The sequence below is a fragment of the Priapulus caudatus genome, unplaced genomic scaffold (genome assembly GCF_000485595.1).
Source record: "Priapulus caudatus unplaced genomic scaffold, Priapulus_caudatus-5.0.1 Scaffold2361, whole genome shotgun sequence".
Classification (NCBI taxonomy): Eukaryota; Metazoa; Priapulida; class Priapulimorpha; order Priapulimorphida; family Priapulidae; genus Priapulus; species Priapulus caudatus.
The window spans coordinates 8887-16385 of record NW_014579422.1 but is presented as its reverse complement, the minus strand read 5'-3'; the positions used below and the strand labels follow the sequence as shown (position 1 = coordinate 16385).

The 7499-nt window shown below is 41.6% G+C and overlaps 1 pseudogene; it reads left to right on the top strand.

Moving 5' to 3' along the window:
- The window catches only part of LOC106818593, an 8379-nt pseudogene extending 2606 nt beyond the window's left edge, over window positions 1-5773 (top strand).
- The last annotated feature ends 1726 nt before the right edge of the window (window positions 5774-7499 follow it).

Genomic DNA, 7499 nt, shown 5'->3' with positions numbered 1-7499 from the left:
ACACGTGATGCGTGGTTGACACGGCCACCTGTGGTTACGTGTGATCATGAAGTGCAGACGACGGCGGTGATCCCCGAATCCGACACAGGAGCAGATACGCGGCGTCGTGCAGCGCATCATGCAGCTGCCGCAGGTGAAGCAGAGCGGAGGGGGCTGAGGAGGAGGCATTTATAATAATTATTTATTCATTATACTATCTATTAATAGTACTTAATTAACGACAATAAGTAGTTTGCCTAAGGTATCGTAATTTCTCTGGAGATGATTTAGGTTGGTTAGATTGGTCGCATGGATATTACAAGTAGTAGGCCTACCAGTTATGGCAGCCAAGTCAAGGTTATAGTCAAGGTTACATGAAGGTATATGTAATCGGCAGAGATGTGCCGAGTAGAGTAGGCTGGGGTTGTCAAGTTCACTCACAACGTAGAAGTAAGTTGCAATCGATCAAAGAGAATTTGTTTCCCTGGGTTCGATTTCTTCGAGTGTTGCACTGAGTGTAAAAACTAAAGGAATTATTTTTTGAGATAGAGACGTGTACAGTAATTTGAACGATGTAACATAACTCCACAACGGATTGAACTGAATTCATTGTGCGAAGAGAAGAATGTATGTACATATAGATATTGCAAAGGGATAAACGAGTCTGAATTGCCTAAACGTTATAAATATTTCCAATTTATGTACAGGAAATAGGAGACGTTGGATGCTCGCTTGTGCAAATATAACTATGCCTGTACTATCCATTAGTTATGCCATATGTAGATAACTAAATAGATGATAATGGTCTATTTCAATTTTTTGTATAGCCACATCACACAACAGCCGTTTGATATATTTGACAGATTTATCAGAGCACTGGAACGTGAAATAAAAATATAAAATGTTTCCTTATTTGAAATTTGCCTACACTCGTGGTTGAATTTGAATTGCACGTTTCAAAATTGCGAGTACTAATACGACTTTCTGAACGGATTCGAGTCCGATGAAAGATCAGGAAGTTAAATGGTCGAAGAAAATATATGACTGTAGCATTACGCTAGGCTAGGAAGGAAATATTTGCTCGTATAGTCGAGGTATTCTAATAGGACGAAGCCCATGGCCACCGGGGTTAGGAATGAAGCCGATCTATCATTTATTTAGTACCTGCGCTAGGTTTGGTAAGTACACTTGCCATTTTTATAGTAGCATTATACAAAATTGTAAAAACAAAAACAAATACAATTTATGAAATGTATAGCGTATTGTATCATTAATTAATTTAATTGAGATATATCGCATTGGTTAACTGCAGATTATGTCACAAATATGTATGTTGATACCATATTGCCTTGTTGGATTGGTTGAGTTATGCCACGGATGTTTTTGCTCGCTGTTATTCTCACGTATCTAACTAAATAAAGTGGCAACTTGAAGCTGTGTCAGTAGTTATAACTCGATCTGCGGTATTATAATAATAAAACGTTTCGTGGAATTAGATGTAGGCCTAATGTACACAAACATTGAAGACATTGGCGCGTCGTGGTTTTTAGTGTTATAGAAATGTCGGTCGGCGTAAACAATTTCTTTATCCTAAAACTATTGCCTAGTGTGCACGCACTCCACGTATATTTTTAATGGGGATAGTATTGTTCTGTATGCGACGCACGCACGCGCTCACACGAACGCACATTCACATGGTGTCTGCATTTATGGTATAATTGCAATATGGTAATGTTGGCATAATGGCAAAATTGGTAATATGGTATGGTTTTTTGCGTATGCAGTATACTTTTCACGGAGTTGCCATTGCCTTCAAAGTTCCCGTGGCCCATATATAATATGTGGAAAACACATATTATACACGCCTACATGCTAACAGATGAACGCAAACACCGGTACGCAAGCAAAACAAACTGCCTTAAAAATTACTATGGCCCATATGTGGAAAAAAAACACATACACGCAAATGCATGTGCACAAACACAGGTAGGCAAGCAAAACAAACTGATGTTTAACGTTCAAAATTACCGAGGCCCATATGTGAAAAAACACATATATATATACATGCAATCAGGTACGCAAGCAAAAAACATGGGCTACGGTATACGAAATAATATTGATATTATTTATTAATCTGTCGATTATTATGTCGGTAAATATACTTTGTTGTGAAAATTACCAATCCTCATTCATCTTAAAACGGATGATTTATCTTTTAACATCTATAGTTTCTATGCGAAATAGGAGGTTGTAGCCAGGTCTAGGACATCGCGTAGCCATGACAACGCAGAACTCCAGGTTTGGTTCAGTCTTTCTTTGAGTGTTTCAGTTGGAAACATGACAGCTTATATGTACTTAGTATAGGGTTGCAAAAAGCATTACAGCGCCCGTGTTTTGTGTTGTCACAAACAGCCAACACGACAGTGCATGATTGGTCATCTTGTTATGTTATCGAGGCATCGGCATGTATAATAGCGAATTGCCGATGCGCGCGCACAACGATCAGAACTATATAACTGCCACTTAGCGCTGTTTGCTGTTAGATAGCCTGTGGCTCACATGGTAAGTGATCAGGACTTCAGTAGCACGTGGATATTAGTTTAATTCAATTCAGAACGTCTGCGAACAAGTTAACACATTATTGTTAGTTTATTTATTATTATTAGTTCTTGATATATATATATATTATTATATACTATATTAAGTGGGGGCGTGCGTGCGTATGTGCAGATGTACTATCACCTATCAGGAGTTAATAAAGACAAATTTGGTCTTTATTAACTCCGTGGTACTAATATTATGTGTTGCGAGTGAGAAAAATCCAGGAAAATTTGGGCTTTTAGAAATCAGATCTAGGCAGAAGATCGAAATGCTAATATTTATAAACAATGACAGTTTTAAATGATCAGCTAGAAGAGTTAAACGACGATACGAAGACGAACATCTGCAAGTAGGGGCCTAACAGGTGCAGACGGCATCACGTCTTAGAACGCAACATGATGGACTTACTGCATGTCAACACTGACGCACAGCAGCGTAACAGAAGAAAACAACGTCAAGTTATTGCGTAGTTCATTTCAAATGATGAAAGTCTTACCTATAGCAGCTAATAGTGTTGAGTTAGAAATCGTCATCGACAGTGCGGCACATACGAGTAATCGTAGAACGTCATCAATAAAGCGAGGTATACGCGCGACTGCGAAAGCACAACAACACCTCGCGATACCTGCAATCTGGCTGCCTGCGACTTTGTGATAGGGACACTGGTTTACGTTATGTCGGCATATCGTAGCCTCAGTCACACAGATCGGCAGGGTGCGCAGTGAGTAACCACGAGGAATACGATAAGCACAATCCTTCTAAGGACGTCGATGGAAAGCAAAATTGCGCTGCTGAACCCGACTAAACGGATACGTGAGCGATACGAGCGCACAACCCGACTAGCAACCAGCCAGATGGATGACAACGCGAACACGCAACCGTGTTCTCGTGCGTCGCGTGTTTTGCTGTACGCGATAGCTGGCTGCTGCGAAGACATCCACGAACGGTATTACTGAATCGCGTCTCACTGCGTGCGTCGGGTGAGTTGGTAGTGGCCCCAGGATTCGTTTGTATTTTATCGCTAGCTCATATGCGATTTTATTTTGGTCGTCATGATGTAGTGCTACATGCGCCTATGTCAAGATGCGCCAGGGACGCATGCGCGAAAGAATCGCGCGCAGCGTCAGTGGCGGGTAGAGAGTGCACGACAGGTTTCCACGCGACATGGAAGAGCGTCAAGATCATGCTTATGGTTGTTCGCTCCTCGTGCACTTTCTTGCTCCGCAGCGTTCCTCCGACATGTTCCTGATCCACAGCTTCCCGTCGGGGCGTTCAAAAACAGCTACGGGTTATTCGAGCTAATGCGCGCTGCTACTGAATTCACTGATTAATCCGATAATTTACTTCTACAAGTACAAGGAATTTCGGTCAGGGCCGTCAGAGAATTTTCGGTTGTGGGACGTCCTCTGGGTTACACCATTTGCAACGCGACCAACGGAGGCAGGAAGCATAGTGAAGCATCAAGCTATTAGACAAACAGTTATTGTACCATAAATAATGATGTAAAGAAGAAACTTTGTAACACCAAGCGTCAAGTATAATATGTGTTGGCATGATATTACGAGCACTTGTATGTAATGTTTAACGCAATGGGATGCGCAATTCATTATACACGTAGACGTACATTCTGAGAGGCGTTACGTCGAGTTTCGCGGTGCCGTGTCAATTATACTGGCGTCATATGTAAGAAGATATACACCTATAGCACTTAGTTATAACGCTAGTTTCGTGAGATTTTGTTGGTAATAAATGCTGTGAGCAACATATAGCGGAACGTGTTTTTGTCACGTAGCAATGTATTTCCCTGAGTATTGCTTATACAGCGAGTTACTTTGACGTCACACTGGCCTAAATTGTTTCACTGATATATTACATGAGGTCTTTACTTTGTCATTAAACGAAAGCGGTCACTGTAAAGTTTTAATTATTAATTTTGGTAATCGGGGGAACCAGCATTTCTCCGCCATTTGCTATTATTATTCTCTGTAAGCGTTTAGTAATTTTGTGTTTGCCGGGATAACCTTCATACCGTTAATAATCTCCACGTCTCGGCACGACTCTATTTACCTGTAGAGAGCTTTGACGCATATATTCCAAGTAGATAATAGTTTCCTATTATCTACTTCTGATATTAATCCGATCCGGCTTTTCAGCAATGTGAGGTGCTTTTAGAGATAAAGACTTAGTCGTCTGAGACGACCCAAAAACTTCCCATTCGTCTTCTGTTTCCGAAAAAACCTCCGCGCCCGCGGCAATATTTAGAGCATAGTGCCACGTGAATGCATTGACGAAAGTAGAGGTTGATATGGGCGACATAAATTTGGACGATAATTGACGTCATTGACGGGACAGAGTGACACGAATGCAGGCATAGCGTTCCAACGCGGTGGAAACAATATAATAGCAAGGCAGAATGTCCGCAGTGCTATGGCCTGTCACACTTTGACGNATATATATATATACAAAAAAACCGGTGATAACTGGCATGATTTTGGCACCCTTTAAATAGCTCGTTGCTCTGTGTGTTTGAGAAACGCATGGGTTGTTATTAGTTACTTTTTTGAGGGGTGAATAAAAACAATGTTTTTTTTGTTCTCATTCACTCCTGACATATTCAATGGCTCGGAATACACTACATTAAGACAGGACGTTTTGTACTTAACAGAAACATGCAGAGAAAATATCGCATAATTCTCCACCGTACCTCTACGTCGAGAAAACAGTTGCTCGACAAGCCGCGTCGCGAAATCGCCACGTTGCTCGCGCCTTGATCATATTCTCTCCTCCTACTCGTTGCAGGCATTCACAGGTGCCGATCATTCTCCTTTCGTCATCGGCAGCGGGGAGGGGATAGACGAGGGCAAGGAGGATGCAGAGTGGGTCGTGCTCAAGGACAAGCCCGAGTACGACGCCATGTTTCGCTCGATGAACGTCAACGATGGCAAGATCACGGGCGCTGCAGCGAAGATAGAGATGGTGAAGTCCAAGCTGCCCAACTCCGTACTCGGCAAGATCTGGACTGCGGTTACGTGTGACGCGCGGTCGACAGGGACTGCGGTAACACGTGATGCGTGGTTGACACGGCCACCTGTGGTTACGTGTGATCATGAAGTGCAGACGACGGCGGTGATCCCCGAATCCGACGCAGGAGCAGATACGCGGCGTCGTGTAGCGCATCATGCAGCTGCCGCAGGTGAAGCAGAGCGGAGGAGGAGGCGGCGGCGGTGACGGCGACGGCGAGGAGGAGGGGGAGATGGATGCCGTCGTCACGTTCGACATCGGCAACTGCAGCTACGTTGACATGGCTGACTGGGTGATGCACGGTTGACATGGCTCACTGTGTGACGCACGGTTGACATGGCTGACTGTGGTGACGTGTGACGCATGGTTGACATTGCCACCTTTATCATTTATAATAATTATTTATTTATTATACTATCTATTAATAGTACTTAATTAACGACAATAAGTAGTTTGCCTAAGGTATCATAATTGCTCTGGAGATGATTTAGGTTGGTTAGATTGGTCGCATGGATATTACAAGTAGTACCAGTTATGGCAGCCAAGTCAAGGTTATAGTCAAGGTTACATGAAGGTATATGTAATCGGCAGAGGTGTGCCGAGTAGAGTAGGCTTGGGGTTGTCAAGTTCACTCACAACGTAGAAGTAAGTTGCAATCGATCGAAGAGAATTTGTTTCCCTGGGTTCGATTTCTTCGAGCGTTGCACTGAGTGTAAAAACTAAAGGAATTATTTTTTGAGATAGAGACGTGTACAGTAATTTGAACGGTGTAACATAACTCCATAACGGATTGAACTCATTGTGCGAAGAGAAGAATATATGTACATATAGATCTTGCAAAGGGATAAACGAGTCTGAATTGCCTAAACGTTATAAATATTTCCAATTTATGTACAGGAAATAGGAGACGTTGGATGCTCGCTTGTGTAAATATGACTATGCCTGTACTATCCATTAGTTATGTCATATGTAGATAATTGAATAGATGATAATGGTCTATTTCTATTTTTTGTATAGCCACATCACACAACAGCCGTTTGATATATTTGAAAGATTTATCAGAGCACTGGAACGTGAAATAAAAATATAAAATGTTTCCTTATTTGAAATTTGCCTACACTCGCGGTTGAATTTGAATGGCACGTTTCAAAATTGCGGGTACTAATACGACTTTCTGAACGGATTCGAGTCTGATGAAAGATCAGGAAGTTAAATGGTCCAAGAAAATATATGACTGTACGCTAGGCTAGGAAGGAAATATTTGCTCGTGGAGTCGAGGTATTCTAATTTGACCAAGCCCATGGCCACCGGGGTTAGGAATGAAGCCGATCTATCATTTATTAGTACCTGCGCTAGGTTTGGTAAGTACACTTGCCATTTTTATAGTAGAATTACAAAAAATTGTAAAAACAAAAACAAATACAATTTATGAAATGTATAGCGTATTGTATCATTAATTAATTTAATTGAGATATATCGCATTGGTTAACTGCAGATTATGTCACAAATATGTATGTTGATACCCTTGCCTTGTTGGATTGGTTGAGTTATGCCACGGATGTTTTTGCTGGCTGTTATTCTCACGTATCTAACTAAATAAAGTGGCAACTTGAAGCTGTGTCAGTAGTTATAACTCGATCTGCGGTATTATAATAATAAAACGTTTCGTGGAATTAGATGTAATATACACAAACATTGAAGGCATTGGCGCGTCGTGGTTTTTGTGTTATAGAAATGTCGGTCGGCGTAAACAATTTCTTTAGACTAAAACTATTGCCTAGTGTGCACGCACTCCACGTATATTTTTAATGGGGATAGTGTTGTTCTGTATGCGACGCACGCACGCGCTCACACGAACGCACATGCACATTACGTCTGCATTTATGGTATAATTGCAA